This window comes from Eupeodes corollae, chromosome 3, assembly GCF_945859685.1.
Source record: "Eupeodes corollae chromosome 3, idEupCoro1.1, whole genome shotgun sequence".
Lineage (NCBI taxonomy): Eukaryota > Metazoa > Arthropoda > Insecta > Diptera > Syrphidae > Eupeodes > Eupeodes corollae.
In genome coordinates, this window is record NC_079149.1 from 4295244 (window position 1) to 4313853 (window position 18610).

An 18610-nucleotide genomic window follows, 5' to 3' on the forward strand; every position below is an offset into this window, starting at 1 on the left:
GTACCTTCTTTAGATATTTGTCCCCCCCCGAAATCGTCATCGTCATTATTCGCATTTCTTCGCACCCATCGTTTTTTTTTCTTCGTTCTTCTGTTGGTCGGTATCTCTTCCTTCTGACTGCGCTATTAACGAGAAAGTTGCAACATTTAGGAGGAGGTGTGTTAATGTGGAGTCGAAGGATCTCTTTTAGAGTTTTTGGAGTTTTTGGAGAGACATCGATTTTTTCCCAACTTCAAATACTATACCTATCTATCTTTACCTATGTACTCGTTTATAAAATGTATATCTACCTTTTTTTAAGGTGCGATATCTTTCTTTTTGTTTTTTTTTTGAAACTACATTTTCACCTTGGTCCTCCCATTCCATCCACAGGTTTTTACTCCCAAGGTTTTTTTTTTTTTTTTTGTTTTAGCCTTAAAGTGGGACGTGATGGTTATTATTTCCTTTTTCTTGCTGCAAACTTTTATTTTACGATACCTCTTCCTACGTACCACCGACCGTAGAACGTATTTATAAATTCAACTCGTTGTCTCTGCTTCTGCTATTTTGTGCACCTTTTATTTTTGAAGATAGTGAATTTTTATTTGTGAATCTTAGTTTTATAGCTGGAGCTATAGCCTCTTAGGGCAAGTTAGGTGGAGTCATCAAAAAAATTCGTATTAAAAGTTTTTATTATAAATCAGAAATATGTTGGAAACGATGTTTTTTTTTTTGTAATGGGTGTTGGACTGATTTTTGAAGAATATGCACCAATTTTTTAAAAAGACGTTTTCGGGAACGTTACCGAAACTAGACTTGAGTAGAATTATGGGAAAGTTTAAAAAACTCTAAATTTTATTCAAAAACAGTTGGAAAAAAACCAACTTGCATTTTTGATGCAAAATATACCGAAATATCAATCGAAACACTCCGAAATCCTCTACGTTTATGGAATAAAATTCTTATTCAATTCTTCTGGATGTTCAAAATTTAGATGATATTTTTTGAGTCATATAGTTTTTTATGAAAAAAAAAAGCGGTTTAGAAACCTTCATCATCATCAGGTCCTCTAACCCCGTACGGGGCATAGGGCGTCAACAAAACGTATCCACGTCTTTCTCTGGGAGTTAGCTTCCAATAGCACTGTAGATTTCGATGTTGTTCTTGGTCTTCTAACCCGCCGTGACCCCTGAGGATTCCATTCAAAGGACTGCTTCGCAATATCATCGTTTGTGTCCTCAGTGTGTGACCAATCCATTGCGATTTGCGCTTTCTGATGTCGATGTCCAAGCGCCTCTGACCTGACGCAGACATCAGCGGTTCACAAAAGCCTGCGATTTTCTCGAGATGGTGGCCGAGACTTTCCATGTTTCACAAGCATATAATAGCACGGATTTCACAGTGGATACGAAGAATCTCAGTTTAGTGCGTAAGGGGACTTGACTGGATTTCCAAATTTGGGACAGAGCACCTAAGGCAACGCGAGCTTTATTTATTCTGCTTTTTACGTCCAGATCCGTACCACCATTTGCTGATACAATACTTCCGAGGTAATTAAATTTTTAGACCTCTTCAACGGGTGTGTCATGCAGAATAATACGATGTTGTGTTGGGGGGCCTGATAGCATTACTTTTGCCTTTTTGCTATTTATTTTAAGACCGCTCCTTTTACCCGTAAAATTTGACACATCTCGTTCAGCCCACTGATGTTATTTGCTAAGCATTTCAAACGTTCTCCATTGAATACCTTGCCTCTCAATTGTACCGACGCTGGCCGTCAGAATATTATCTATAGCCAATTGAAAAAGAATTGGCGATAAAACATCCCCTTGTCTGACACCCTGACGCACTTCGAAAGAGTCGGATAGCTGCCCTTTATGCAACACAAAGCACCTTGCATTGTTGTAGGACTCCTTTATAATGGCAACAATTTTTTGCGGAATTCCTCTCCCAAGAAGTGATCTCCATATACTTCTCGGTAAACTCGGTCAAAGGCCTTCTCAAAATCTACAAACATGAGGTTTAGCGGTGATTGAAATTCTGCAGACTGCTCAAGAACAATGCGTAAGGTGTTGATGTGGTCAACACATGACCGACCTCTGCGGAAGCCAGCATGATTTATCTTGAGTGTAGCCTCAATTCTAGCCTTTATCCGTTCGAGGATTAAAGGTGCCATTAGCTTTGGGAAAACGGTAATACCACGCCAATTGTTGCAGTTCTTGAGATCACCTTTTTTTTGCATTCCCTGGGATAGGTTTCATTTTCCCAAACAGTTTGTATAAGCGGATGCAAGATACTAGCTGCTGTGGCGGGATCAGCTTTCAGGAATTCCGCTAGTACTCCGTCAAGCCCGGCTGCTTTGTTGTTTTTGAGGAGGTTAACCTCTGTTTTAATTTCCGCTACAGAGGGGCGTTCGATGTCAATACCCCTGCATGATCTGCGCATCTCGTTAAGTTGGGGCACCTCAGCACTCTGTTCAACGGGGTCCTCATTTAACAGGGCACAAAAATGATCCTTCCACCTGCGAAGTTGATCTTCAATTGATACCAATAGTGTCCCATCTACATCCATTACAGGATGATTGTTGTTGCTTTTTTTCTCAACAACTTCTTTGGCTATTTGGTACAATTCTTGGATATCTCCTCTTGTTGCAGCATTATCAGCGAGTCCATCTATCCTCACCCTCCTGTCACGCCTTGTAATTCCACAATACTTTAATTGAAAACGTCAAACGAGAAAAAAATCTCATTCACAATAAACTATTCACAATCGGTTCAAAAATTAAAAGTTGATACTTATAATACCGATTCATCAAATAGTTGATAGATATTATCAACTATCTAATTGATACTCATAATAGCGCTGTATGTTTAATTTCAAGTATGAACCAAAATGATAAAGTGTACCAAAAGTGCAAACATTTTTATTAAAAGTGAAGACATTTTTTACTTAAAGTGTAGGCATTTTACGTTAACTTAAAAAGTTAAAGCACAATGTAGGACAAAAACCGTAAAAATTGTCAATCTACTACAACTTTAATAATTCATTTTTCTTGCCGTGAATTTTAACAAGTTACCGTCAGTAAAATGTCTAAAAATTGTGCTAAATTGTTTTCGAATGGTTTAAAAAATTAAAAAAAAAAAAACAGAATGTATTAAAAAAATTGCTTCCAAAAGAAAAATTTAAAAGAACAACATTTAAAAAAAAGACATTTTATCCTAAAAAAAACCTTTCTCTTTTTTTTTTAATATTTCCTGATCCGCTATTCGACTTAATTTACATATGCGCATTCCTGAAAAATTCCGAAATTGCGTCTTGGTTAAGAACACACGAAACCTCCTTACTTTTTTCTTATAAACATATAATTTCGATTCTAATTAAATAAAATTAAGTTAATAAATAAAAGAACTTATAGACAACAAAAAGTTTTAAACTATTCCATTTTTAAAAGTTTTGGCTGTCAGATTTTTTAGTAACAAAGCTATTACTTTTTTTTTACATCTGTCAATACTTTAAAAATGAGCTGTCAAGTTACTTAATACCTTACAATATTTATTTGGCCAATAATTGTGATCCTGCAAAATAGCGACCTGCGAAAACTGTGAATACTATTCAGTTCCATGCATTCACCATTTTCGTAGTGAATTTTAACAATTTCGATGGCACGTGTATTCTTTAATTTTTAGTCATGGCGTTATTATTACTTGTCAAATGTAAAACAATGACAGTATCAAAAGTGACAGCTGTTCAATTAGTGAGCCATTCACAATGAAACAATTTATTGGCAGATTTTTATTGTTAAAAATTTACTTTCATAATTTAGAAACGAATTTCGAACGATTGAGGTGTGTTCACATTAGACTTATTTGAGACAACTCATTTTTAATTGCACATCCTATAATAAAATTTAAAAATGTCAAAATGAATCACCTCGATATGAGTATGAGTCCATCAATAAACACCGTCATTTGTAGATTGTATCTCAAAATTTTAGAAACAAATTTTTTTGGACATGACTTACGTCTGAAATCAACAAAAAAAAAATGTACGAGTGTGTATGTAAATCTTAGTGAATAAATTTCCTTTTAGTTTGGTTAATTATTCATTTACCAACAAACGAAATTAAACTTAACAAACGCGTAAATAATTTTTCGATCTTCACTTTTTATGTAAGAAGTTTAATGTTCATAAGCCATTAGGTCCGTTCGCGTACCCTCCTTAAACAGGCCAATTTTACGAAAAAGTACGAAATTCAACTAAATTCTGTTCGTGTACTCAAAAATTTCGTAGTTTTTCTTAAAACATTTCACCTACCTACGAATCTTAGCCCAAGAAATTTATTTGGGCTGATTTGTGAAAAGTGTCAAATTTGATAGAACTTCAAATAAATAAAATAAATTGCTCGTTGCTAAGTTATTTTCCCAAAGAACAGCAACAAGATTGCAATTTTCAAGTTTTATTTAAATCAAAATTAAAGTTCATGTTGTCTTAATTTTTAAATAAATTCTAAATACGAAACGAAAGGATGATGTTTCAAAATTCATACTTGACATTTCATTTTTTAACAGTCAAATTGTGTGAAAAATTTGTTGTTTTCCCGTTCGCTTACTTTTTTGCAATTTTTTTTTGTGAGAGAATTTTACCCCCACTCTTTAAAATATCGCTCTTTACGAATTTTAGTGCAGAAAGTATGCAAACGAACCTTTTTTAAGCTATTTCCAGATGTCTCTGAAAATGACATTTAAAAATTTCCAGTGGGTCTGACAGTTTCAGATACCTATACATTTTATTTTCAACATGCATGCTGATTATGTGACAGTAAAATTGTTTGACTGACAAATAAAAAGGATTTTAGGAGATACACTGTTTCAAATACATCAATTAAAATAAAATAACCGATTCCAGTTGTGTTAACAGGGTTTCCAATGACAGATTTTATTTGTGTATTCAAAAACTGGTTACAAGAGAATTCACTGGATGATTTTTGAACTGTAACGAGGAACATATGCCATGTAGCACCATGTCCTTTCCATTACAACACATTCATGTACGAGTATGTCCTTGTTAAATTCACGAGTTTCATTCAACGGTTTAACCGATTGTGGAATATTTAAAATTAAAGAAAAAAAACATAAAGGAATTAAATCACAAGACCTCAGGTCAGGAAACTTTTCCTGCGAAATGTTCACCATTTTTTTTAGTGAACTTTTATTTTCTATTAAATGTGAATTGTTCCATTTTAGAAATGGCGTAGTTTTTACCTGTCAAATATCAAACAATGACATTTTCAAAAGAGAGAGTTGCAAAAATAGTGAGCTATTCACAATGATACCATTTATTGGCAATTACTTGTACTTCAAAAAAACTTACTGTCATAATTTACAAAATGAAAAAATCATCGTGTGTTTCTAAATTTTCTAAATTTTTTAATAAATTTCATCGGTCACGGTTTTATAAGTCAGTATACTCATCGTTTAAGACTGCAGATCATTATTTTTGTACGCTGTTGGCTCATATATTTCTTTTAATTTCGTCATAAAAAAATAAATCTGCCATAAGCTCTCATCAGGATTTCAGCGAATCCTTTAAATAACACAAGTTATGAGCCATTTCGTGCAACCTAGTGTCGTGTGTATACTTTGTATATTTCGCCATTATATGCATAAGTACATTCAGGGGTGTGTAGAGTATTTCCTTAGCCATGGCCTGAAGATATATATGTATTTTTGCTAACTGAAGTTTCTGTACTGTCACGTCATTTTATATATGTTATAAAGAAATTCAGCACAACAGCATAAAATATGATTCCGAAAGCCTTAACTTCGAGTAAAAGAAGGGATAAGAAGAAAAAGGTATAGGAATATGCTTACGTACAAAACGAACCGAGTACAAAAGGATGGGTTGCTTAATGAGGCTTAGTCGGGTTGTTTTGTTTTATACTTTTGACACTCGTACACACAAAACAGGCTTAAGAATAAAATAGAATTATGGCAGAGAAAAGGAAAAATATAAAAATGATACCATTTGGTTGTCAGTTTTTTCTTTTTTTTGTATCACCAGGTTTGAAAACGTAAAATAAAAAATAGGACTTGAAATGAAAAACTTTTTTTTAACGGATTTATTGTAATAAAAAGAAAATAAAAACAATTTTCTTACAAATTTTGATTGCATGTGTACATTTGTATATTCTTATTTTAGTTTTCAACTCTTTGCAAAAATAACACAAACAAAATTTAAGGGAAATAAAATACAAATAGCCCAAACTATAGTTTCACAACCCATAGTATTCGTCTATGTACCTTTCTAAACTTGGAAGGTGGTTTCTTTTCCGGAAAACTTTCTTAGAAAGTTTATTTGTACAAAAATAGTTTTCGTTTAAAATTAAATTTCCCTAAGAAAAGAAACAATTTACCTTAACTATACGGATTTGTCTTTCCTTTTCTTATAGATGTTTTGAATCCTTGAACAATGCGCATTGTTACGTTAGTGACACTCTAGTATTTAAAATTATTCTAATCGATGCAATAGTTTAATGCAAAATTTCACAAATTTAAGCAATTTAAAAAGAAATCATACTAAAAGTCCAACAAGCTTATCGATATTTTCATTAGTTCATCTTGTTACGTTTATGACACACTCTTAAAATCCTAATTAAATGTTGCCTATAAGTGTAATATTCAATTTTCTTTTTCATGTTACATCTACCGTTGATTAAAAGAATTTGTTTAACTTTTGTTATAAATGTTTTGAATCCTTGTACAATTCGCATTGTTACGTTAGTGACACTCTATTATTTAAAATTATCCTAATCGATGAATAATTTAATGCAAATTTTACCAATTTAATGAATTAAAAAAAAAAAATCCTACTAAAATTTCAACAAGCTTATCGATATTTTCAAAAGCTCAGTTTGTTACGTTTGTGACACACTCTTAACCTTCTAATTAAATGTTGCCTATAAGTGCAATATTCAATTTTATTTTTCAAGTTTCATCTACCGTTGACTATTTGATAATAATTTTTAAGTTCAAAGCGGCCATATTGATGTTACGGATGTGACACAAACAGACACATATTTTTTTAATTAAATATCCACAATGTGGAAGTGTTGTTTTCAAGTTAAAAGTTTCATGTCGAAATGTCAAGACTTACTGAACAGATATGTATGTCAACACAGTCTCACAACTGTCAACTGTTAGACTATAGACAATGACCATTCAATGTTCGTATGCACCAAAATAAACACCCTGTGTTTCTACAATTTTGAACTGTTGTTTTCATTTTAAACGTTCCATGCTAAACTGTCAAATCTTACTGAACAGATATGTCAACACAGTATCACAACTGTCAACTGTCAGACGATAGACAAAGACCATTCAATGTTCGTTTGCATCAAAATAAACACCCTGTGTTTCTACAATTTTGAAGTGTTGTTTTCATTTTAAACGTTCCATGCTAAACTGTCAAGTCTTACTGAACAGATATGTCAACACAGTCTCACAATTGTCAACTGTCAAACGATAGACAAAGACCATTTAATGTTCTCATGCACCAAAATAAACACCCTGTGTGTAAGATTGCAAATTTTCAAAATCCAATTACTCTCGATAAAGCTTAAGTATCGCAATTAAAGTCATCTTCAGTTCCAAAAAGCAATTATTCAATAAAGACAAAAAGCTAAATGCACTTTTCTTTCATGCATTTCTCAGAAGCCTGCTTAGCCTCTTTTTCTTTCAACTTAAACTTTCAAACTTTCCCTTAAAAAAAAAACACAATAAAAAGAATTATAAATACATAATGTAATTTGCCTCATCTCTCAAGGTCCCAGGTTTCGTTTGAATTTTTCATATAATTTCATTCGATCCCTTTCATAGCTCATCTACCATGCAAAACGATTTAGCGTTTCAATTTAAAAGCTACCAAACCAGAGTCATAGCCTGAGCTAGAGCCAGGAGGCTTTTGTTGGCGAAATTCTGCCGCATTTAGTGTTTCATAAAAAAAAAAGAAAAGCAAATATGACTTTATGCAAATTTGATACACCCTCTTGGTCTTCACTGCCGTCGCACCGCTAAATTGGTTTGTTTCTTTTCACTGCATTCAAATAGAGAGACACACAGACAGAATCAGAGGGATGCTTACCCACCCTTAGGAAAATAGCAAAAATAAAAACAACAAAATTCTACAAATAAAATCTATTATCATAACGGAACACTGTTTACGGTTCGACAAATTTCCGTTCCATCTGACAATAAAAGAGTAGAAAAATATTTTATTTGTTATAATTTATGGAATTTCAATGCAAGTGTAACATCAGCTCAGGAACTTTGAGAGGACCAAATAATTGTTTTATCTAAACGAGCGACAACCGGCGCCGAGACTCAGTTTGGTTTTTGTGTTTTTATATTCTTTTTGATGATGACACTTTATTATTATTTCCTTTTTTATTTTAGTAATTGGCATTGTTGTCTCATTTTATCGCCTCAGTTTATCCAGAAGTTATTTTATTTTGGTTGGCAAACTCGTTTAGAAGTTAGGAATATAATTGCTGTGGGCCGTGGTTAAATAAATTTGAACTGACCCACCTCGAAATAGTCTATTCGGTATTGTTGTCTCTTTTTGTTTTACTGTTTATAAACCACGTGATTTATTTCCAATTCCTAATAACGATGACAGTTATTTTGTACAGCCATCATCTATCAGCTGTCAATTTAACTGTCATTAAAAACTGTTGTCAATTTTAAATAGCAACTTTCATAATCTTTGTGTTTGACATTTCATAATGTGTTAAAATCTATACATAGAAATTATCCTTTAGAAAATGTACAGCCCTATTCTGCTATTCACGTGGATCGTATATTCGATTCACCCATTGGATTGCCTTTCACACTGCTTTTGCATTCTGTTATCCATATCGTGTGAACTACATTATCCGAAACCAATTTGACATTCACGTAAACAGCTATTCATGTGACATTCTGCTATCAATCGGGTGAACTACATTATCCCAAACCAATTTGACATTCACGTAAACAGCTATTCATGTGACAATCTTGAGAATGTTTGATAAATTGTGTTCATTGTTTAGTTATTTAATTTTTGTAATTTTAAAAAATGGATGGTATTGGACTTTTTATTCCAATTGTAAGCAGAGGAATAAGAGAATTCTTAAACATAGAGCTTCGGATAAATGTTAGATAGGGTCGTTCTTCCTTCTTCTAATAAAATAAATATTCTAAATTAAGCAATACATTACATTTTGATAACAACAATTAACAAACCAGACAGCAGATCTTATTTGTAAAGAATGATTGCATTCACGCGGATAAAATAACGCGCAGCATTACCGACGTTACCGACATACACAGATTCACTTCGAATAAATAGCAGAATAGCGATTAGTGAAAACTCAAGTGAAATTCCGCCCGATGATTAGCAGAATAGCCCTGGTATTACAATTTCTACCTGACAGTTACAAAAGTATCACGGAGAAAAATGAATTGTTGAAAAGTTTGACATTTAATCAAAAGCTGCGAAATCACGTACTGAATTAGGATTTATTAGTTTCGAAATGTGTGAATCTAAATTTGACAGTTTCCAATCTTGGGATAGGAAAATGAACGGATACATTGACTGGGGTGGTAAACATCGTATTTTCATGAACTGTGTCATTTTAACAGTGGTAACTTCAAGTGTCAAATCGTTTGGATGTGTTCCAATGTTGGTTCTCATCGATCTCTCTTAGTTCGATAGAAAATTGACATTTTCAAGACTGAAAAAAGCAACTTAAATGCCAATTGAAAAAGTGAAAAGATTAACGCCTTTTCTGTCAAAATTAACTTATTCATGAGGTCATCAACTTTGTATGCGTTGGTTAAGTCTTAGTTAAAGCCAACCAAACCTCCAAGACTATCCACAGAATTCAAACCTAAAGTTGGAAAATACTTTTTGTTATTTATGTTGCAATTTCTCGTTAACTACCTGACCACATCACAAATTTGTTTAACTGTCAAACTAAAACTCCATCCCACGCTTCATTTATCCCCAAAAAATTATGTACATAAAAGCCAAAAATAAAAGAAAGTATCAACCAACAAAAAAAAAGGAAAACTTTTCTTCGATAATTTATTTGAAAAATTCAATAAGAAAAATCTTGACAAAGGTAAGATACATATCTATACTTTCGGTCCACAAGAGATATCAAAATAAAATACCCCCAAAAAAAAAACACAAGATAACTTTGCAAAGCATATCAAAGCCCCGAGGTGAAATAATGGGTCGCATAAATAAAATTCGAGAAAATAACTTGACTCAGCAGCAACAGCAGCGCCAGAGCGTTCCAGTGTTCCTTTTGAAAGATGGAAATGCCAAACAAAAGAGTCATGAGATTTTTTTGTGTGTGTGTCGTAAGCCCTTTCGTTTCAGAATAAAAAGGCATGGGAAGGGGGAGTTAAGGGGGAAGGGTATATAATCATTTTTGTATACCGTTATTTTTGCTGCTGCAGCATCATCCATATATGTATCTATATTCCACCATCCGCATAAGAAGGCTTAAGGGTTTCAGTGTTTATTTGGATCAAAAATGGATGTATGTTTATTAGATTTAGTCAAACAAAAAGAAAATCCCATAAATACTAAAGGTGAATGGGGTAATCACCTATTTTTTTTTTGTAGCTTTTAGGAACTTGAAGCTGATGATATTTTATACACGGGCGTATATCAAAATGCCATAAAAAAAAAACCGTAACCGAAACTTTGAAAGAAACAGGTACCTACATTTTTCACTTTAAACGCGGTTAACTCTTAAAGGGTTTAAGTATTTGTGTCTTCTTGATATTTCAAAAGTTCGGTGTTTTTTTTTGTATTCCCCTTCTTCAAATGGTTAAATTTTGACGTGGGTTGAAATATGTTTCAATTTTTGTACACATTACGTACGTAAATACGTATGAACGATATTACATGAGGACATCAATGAAGTCGACTAAAATGACGTATGACTTTTAGAACTGTCATTAAAAAATCATTTGTCCTTTTAATTTAAGTTCAATTTATTCATAAGCTATTTTTGAGAGACTCATAGAAACTTAACGTCAGCAGAACTATTATTAACTGATGATGATGAAACATAATTTCATCATGTAAATCTTTTGAATCTGACAGCTCATTCAGGCTGTAAAACCAAAATTTCTTCTTCTATTCTTAATTCGCAAATTGATTTGTCAGTGCAAAGCGAATTCACCACAAAATAACATTAAATGTTGAGTTCCTTAATTCATGCTAATTTCAATGTATTTTGACAGTTAAGGTGTATTTTTTGTCGTTCAGCCTACAAGAATGCCAAACTGTCATTTTTTTGCATTTAACCACATTTTCACTGCAACATTGGTGCAACTTAACGAAAATCTTTAATTATTATAAAAAAATAGAGACATTTTACAGACAAAGATATCTGATTTTAAATTTTAAACGTCAATATGAACAAAACCAACAAAATATTTTCAAAACTTCTTGTACCTTTTTAATTAACTAAAGTTAAAATACATCCAAATCAATTTTATATTAAAAAAAAAAAAAAAAAAAAACAATTAAAAAAATCATTAGAATTTTGAATGTTACCTGTCGCCATTTGACAGCTCTCAATGAACCCATTCAGTTAAATCACTGTTTTCTATTTCCTCTAAAATACTAACGAATTTGTGAAATTTGACGAGAAATAAAATCTCTGACACATTATTGAATTTATGTGCAAATAATTCAACGTCAGCAGAACTCTTATTAATTGACGATGATCAAACTTAATTTCATCATGTAAATGGTTTGAAATCTGACAGCTCATTCAGGCTGTAAAACCAAAATTTATTCTTCTTTTCTTAATTCGCAAATTAATTGGTCAGTGCAAAGCGAATTCTAGAATAAAATTCACCAGCAAAATGACATTTAATGTTGAGTTCCTTAATTCAAGCTAATTTCAATGTATTTTGACAGTTAAGGTGTATTTTTTATCGTTTAGCCTACAAGAATGCCTAACTGTCACTTTTTTGCATATAACCACATTTTCACTGCAACATTGGTGCAACTTAACGAAAAACTTTAATTATTATATAAAATAGAGACATTTTATAAATTTGGCTTGAGATCAGAGGAGTATACCGCTATTCAGAGAAAGATATCTGATATTAAATTTTAAACGTCAATATGAACAAAACCAACAAAATATTTTCTAAACTTCTTGTACCTTTTTAATTAACTTAAGTATTTTAACTTAACTTTAACCAAATCAATTTTATATATAAAAAAAAAAACAATTAAAAAAATCATTACAATTTTGAATGTTACCTGTTGCCATTTGACAGCTTTCAATGAACCCATTCAGTTAAATCACTGTTTTCTATTTCCTCTAAAATACTAACGAATTTGTGAAATTTGACAAGAAATAAAATCTCTGACACATTATTGAATTTATGTGCAAATAATTCAACGTCAGCAGAACTACTATAAATTGATGATGACTGAAACTTAATTTCATCATGTAAATGGTTTGAAATCTGACAGCTCATTCAGGCTGTAAAACCAAAATTTATTCTTCTTTTCTTAATTCGCAAATTGATTTGTCAGTGCAAAGCGAATTCTAGAATAAAATTCACCAGCAAAATGACATTTAATGTTGAGTTCCTTACTTCAAGCAAATTTTAATGTATTTTGACAGTTTAGGTGTATTTTCCAATGAGCTTGCCCACGTCCGTCGTTCAGCCGACAAAAATGTGAAACTTTACTGTCACTTTCTGTTTGCATATAACCGCATTTTCACTGCAACATTATTCTAAGTTGGTGCAATTAAACGAAAATTGCTAATTATTATGACGTAAAGACATTTTAAAAATATTCCTTAAAATCAAAGAAAAGACAAAGGGATCTGAGTTAACAAACTCAGTATCAACGTTTTTTATACATACATAATTATTATCGTTACGAAAAATAAATCATTATTTAAAAAAAAAAACAAAAATTTGTTCAAAACTTTGTAAACCAGGTTAGGTTAGGTTAACGTGGCTGCGGATTTAGAATCCACACACTTAGGCCAAAAGAAAAGGCCCATTGTGATAACAACCTTAAATCCATACATTTTATATTTTAAAACAATTGAATTACTTTTTTATCAGTGGAAAACTCCTTCATTACAATTTTGAATGTTACCTGTCACTATTTGACAGTTCTCGATGAACCCATTCAGTTAAATCACTGTTTTCTATTTCCTCTAAAATACTTACGAAATTTTGAAAAATTATATCTCTGACACATAATTGGATTCTGATTCAATAATTTATGTGCAAATAATTCATATTACCGTTTATCTCCCCTAAATATTTACTTCTACAACCACAACTTAATTAAAATGCAAAATATTGATTCATCTAGATAATGACAAATATTTATATTCACTTAAAAGAGAAAGGCCTCTCAAATATATTATGAAGATGGTCGTATGATCGAAAAAAAAATATGAATCGTCATTTATTTGATTTGGTTATTTCTAATTTTTATATTAAAAACTTTACTTCTTCAAAAGTGAAACAATCAACAAAAATAGAAAAAATTTCTGAATGATTTCATTTTGTCTTTTTCATCTCAATATTTGCCTCTGTGTTCTCTTTTAAAAGTTTGCCGGTTTCTCAAAACAAAACAAAATATAGAATCTTCTTCTGTTTTAAATTTAAATTTTTATAAATAATATTTTTTTTTGTTTTAAATTTATTTTCATTAACACTGCGCTTTACTGCTACATTTCCTGTTCGCCCTCAAGATCAAGCTCTTCAAGGTTGAAAAAGATGCTCCAAGTTTTGATTTTTTTTCTTTCTTTATTTCAAATTTAATTGCAAACGAGGTGCTTATTAGTCACATGAATCTTACTCAGCGAGTTATGAATATTTTATAGGATAAAGTATCTTAAGTTTTATGTGAGTAAAATGAAAAAGAAGATGTGTACACAACAAAGGATTTGGTATTTCAGTGGAGTTGCGAAAGAAAATTGCCCTCAAGGCAGGAAAACAAAAAAAAGAAAATTTACAATTGCCGGATGGATGATGCCATGCCCCATGCTTCATGCCCCCATCATCATAATCTCTCAACATCATTATCATTTTCATCAGTTTCGAGACGGAAATTTACACTCTCGCCAGGACGAAAGTGATGACAGCTACACCAGCGACGCAAGCGGTGACAGACGAAACGAGCGACGCGACGACGATGTTGACGGAGGATAATAATGTTTCCTATAATTTCTTTTGCTCTGCTTTCTGTAGCTTTGTTTCTATTTTGTTTTTTGAATTATCCTCAAAACGGCAAGATTACAAATATAAAATAAGATGCAGTGTGAGTTCACAATAATTATAATCTTTCTAAAGAATATAAAAATTATTCTTTCTTAAGATGAAAAATCTTCTGCCAAAACAACTTGTCTGCAAAAATGATGAATCACATTTTTTTTTGCAATCGACCGGCGTTTTTGTTATTTCAAAAAATGTTTTGGTATCTATCTGTTTAAACAAAATATTTTTCATTGACGCTATAAATAGAATAGTTTTTTGGATAATTGGAATGTATTCGAAATGGAACAGTGCCGATATTATTTATTGTGAATTTTTTGTTTCTTTGGTACTTTTTGCATTCTTCTGTTTTCTATGGGGCATAGTATTGGCTACGTGTAAACTTATAATTGACGTTTGAAAAAAGCAAAACATGAGTCAAAAGAATATATTTTGGTAGTCTTTCATCACCATGCATCATCAGAGAACCAGAATAAAGTGAATTTGCAAATTACGGAAGAAATGAGTGTTTTTATCTAAAATGTGCTAATTTAGTTTGACAGCTAATTTCACTTTGATTTTGAACTGACGGTTAATAGGCATAGTTTATTTTGTAATACTCTTTCACTCTTTCTTGTTCTCTTAGTGTGAATTTTGACGTTTTCATGCAAAGTTGTTTGAAAGGATTTCCATTAGGTGTGTTTGTTTTTTTGTTCGTTATTGCAAACATATCCGCCTTAGGTCTGTTTGTTCATTTGCTTCAAAGTAATTTGAGTGAACTTTGAACTGAAATTGGTATAATTTACTGTGGATTTTTGAAAAGGCCACCATGTAAATGAAACATGCCCAGATATGTCAAAACTCGATAAAAACTCAGAGTTTTCACCTGCCAAAGCACAAAAACTGAATGTGTCATGGTGTAAAAGTACCCTTTTGTGAAACAAAAGGGTATGATTTTTACATGAGGACTCACGTAAATGTCAAAAAACTGCAATGTCACTGCTTTTCTTTCTCTCTCTAATAAATGACTTTGAATATGTCACATTTTAAAATAGTGTAAAACGCACAACATAACGAACAGACCCAAATTGGAACCGTTCAGCTAATAAATACCAAAAATGTGAATCAAAATCAGATCAAAAAATTATTCTTAAAATTTTATTTAACTATTTATAAACACTGAATAAGCAAATACTTGCGACCGTTGCGTTGGGAGGGTATGTGAGTCTAAGAAAAATTATTATTTGTGTCTAAATATGTATCTTTTGATATTTCCAGATGGTTTTTGTTTGGTCGACCATGTTAAACTATAATCCTTTAAACCTAAAGATGATTTTTCAAATCTTCAAACAACGCGCACTCAAACTGAAAGTACATCTTTAAATTTTGTTTGTAGCTTGCTTTCTTCTCATCATTTCCTCTCCTTTATAAAGTCTAATGAGATGTGACAGATACAGATATTCAAAAAACCAGTGATAAATTGAACTTCGAATGAATGAAATAACGATGAGGCTGACGTTGGCGATGGGGCAAAATTTCATTTCATTTTGTTTTTGGAGATTTGTATTTTTAGATGACTAATGATTTAAGCTTTATAGAAACGAGCGCGACACTATGAGACATCTTCCGGCAAGAAGTTGTTTTTTTGCTGGCTTTTTTTTTAAATTCTAATAATGACCAGATAAAAAGACAGCAGAGTTTCTTAACCTTTTTTTTGCTGTTTTAATTATTCCCGGCATCAGATGATGATGAAAATGATTATAAAGATGATTATGAGATAGATTAAATCAATTAAAACAGCTGGGTATGAGTATTTAAGAAGTTTTTTACAAAGCACACGCTGCTTATTGACGCAAATAAAAAATATACTTTTTAGAAACAAAAAATAATGGTTTCAAACAGCTGGGATCTAATTGATAGAGGAATGATAAAGTGTAGGAAACAGTGAAGCGTTGTTAATTTAATACGTAAAGCTCTTAATTTTACTTTCTTAGAATCTTTGTTTGAATAAGCTCTGTTTATCTATTAATAAGTGTTTTGTGTGAGTCAATTGATGGAATTTAATTTATTACTGACAAACCATTTGCGTGAAGAGAATTCAAGAGCATTTTGGAATTGTCTCATCTTTACAAATTAATATAAATTTTCTTAACTTAAACCTCTAATCAAATATATTAGAAATACATCTCATTTAATATTAGTAACATAAAAAGTTAGGAAATCAAACTAACCCTCATACTCGTACAATCGCGCTGAATGCATTCATCGTGTTTGACATCAAATTCACAAGAGACAAAAACAGGTCAGTTTGTATTGTGAACGGAATTGTCAAAGCTTACCTAATAACATTTGTTCAATTGTCATTTCATTTCCAATGCAATTATTGCCTTTCACTTCAAACTCAGAAGAGCCACAAGAGACAAAAACGGGTCAGTTTGTATTGCGAACGGAACTGTCAAAGTTTATCTTATAACATTTGTTTATTTGTCATTTCCAATGCAATTAAATATTGGGAACGAGCCCTTAAGTTGACAAAAACTCAATTGTATTTAATAAAGTAAGAGATGATTTAGCTTGATTTATTAATTATTTTATTTTATTACTGACAAACTAATTGCGTGAAGAGAATTCAAGAGCATTTTGGAATTGTCTTATATTTGCAAATTAATATAAATTTGCTAAACTTAAACAACTTATCAAATATATTAGAAATACAGCTCATTTAATCTTAGTAACATAAATAGTTTAAGAGATCAAACTTACCTTCACACTTGTATAATCGCTCTGAATGCGTTCATTGCGTTTTACTTCAAACTCACAAGAGCCAAACATAGGCCAGGAGCCATTTTGATTTTGAAGGGAATTGTCAAAGCTAATCCTATAACATTTGTTCATTTGCCATTTCATTTCCAATGCAATTAAATATTGTGAACGAGCCCTTAAGTTGACAAAAACTTCAATTGTGTTTTATTAAGTAAGAGGTGATTTAGTTTAATTTATTACTTATTTTATTTAATTACTGACAAAACCAATTCCGTGAAGAGAATTCAAGAGCATTTTTTAATTGTCTTATCTTTAGATATTAATATAAATTTTGCTTAACTTAAACCAGTTATCAAATATATTAGATATACATCTCATTTAATCTTAGTAACATAAAAAGTTAAGAAATCAAACTTACCCTCATACTCGTACAATCGCGCTGAATGCATTCTTCGTGTTTCACTTCAAAATAACAAAAGTCACAAGAGACAAGAACATGACAGGTACCATTTGGATTTTGAAGGAAATTTTCAAAGCTAATCTTATAACATTTGTTCATTTGTAATTTCCAATGCAATTAAATATTGTGAACGAGCCCTTAAGTTGAAAAAAACTGGAATTGTATTTTGTAAAGTAATGACCCAACTATAATAGACTTAACCTAAAGTAAGCTTATGTCAAAACCGAACGAAAAGTTATCAGAAGTTATCGTCAAAACAAAAAGTAACCATAATGGATTCAAGTAACTTAAGCAAATTTGACATTTGCTCCTTAAATGGCTCTTGAGTTAATTGCGCAAAAGTTAGCGAAATTTAACGAAACTGAGCAGAACGTCTATTATGGTTAGTGACATATAAGGCTGCGTATTGGTTCGTTGGGCCTTAAGAGATGATTTTGCTTAATTCCCTTCTTTAATAGAGATTGACAAGTAAATCTGAAGTAACGATCGCAGTTTGTTTTATTTCAAATCAAATGGGGTGGCCCAACAGTCCGTTGTGAACCAGGGCCTAGTGACTTACAACTCTCAACCATTCCTGTGTGCGAGTAATGTTGTCAGGAATGGAGGGGACCTACAATTTTATGCCGAATCCGAACGGCTAGTTTGAGAAAGCACTTTTTCATGACAAGAATTACTCTTGAAGAATTTGTCAATTCCTCGCAAGAGGCAGTACCCGCGAAAATTAATTTTTTTAAATTAAGGTGGCACAGGCAGGGATTGAACCCAAGACCCCTTTCATGACAGTCCAACGCACTAACCATCATGCCACGGGTACTACAGTTTGTTTTATTTTAATTTAATTAATAATGAACCATAGATAAAAATTTAACAATTTAAATTAATTTTATATATTTTCTCCAAAATTTACACATTTTTGTCTGTCGACGATAAATCCCATTTCTTGACAGATGACTTTACCCATGTTTTTTTCTTGAAATTTTGTAGGTATGTTTGATTTGTTTTTTATTTAATCCCTTCTTACATTTCCACACATTTAATTGAGCTGTCAAAAATGCCTTTTTTTGACAGCTCAATTAAATATTTATAATATTGTTCTCAGTTGTCCCTG

The 18610-nt window shown here is 31.8% G+C and overlaps 1 protein-coding gene across 2 annotated transcripts in view; it reads left to right on the plus strand.

Annotated features, from left to right (window-relative positions):
* LOC129949474 (titin homolog) overlaps positions 1–18610 on the plus strand; it is a 202156-nt gene that overhangs the window by 39724 nt on the left and 143822 nt on the right. The window lies entirely within an intron of this gene.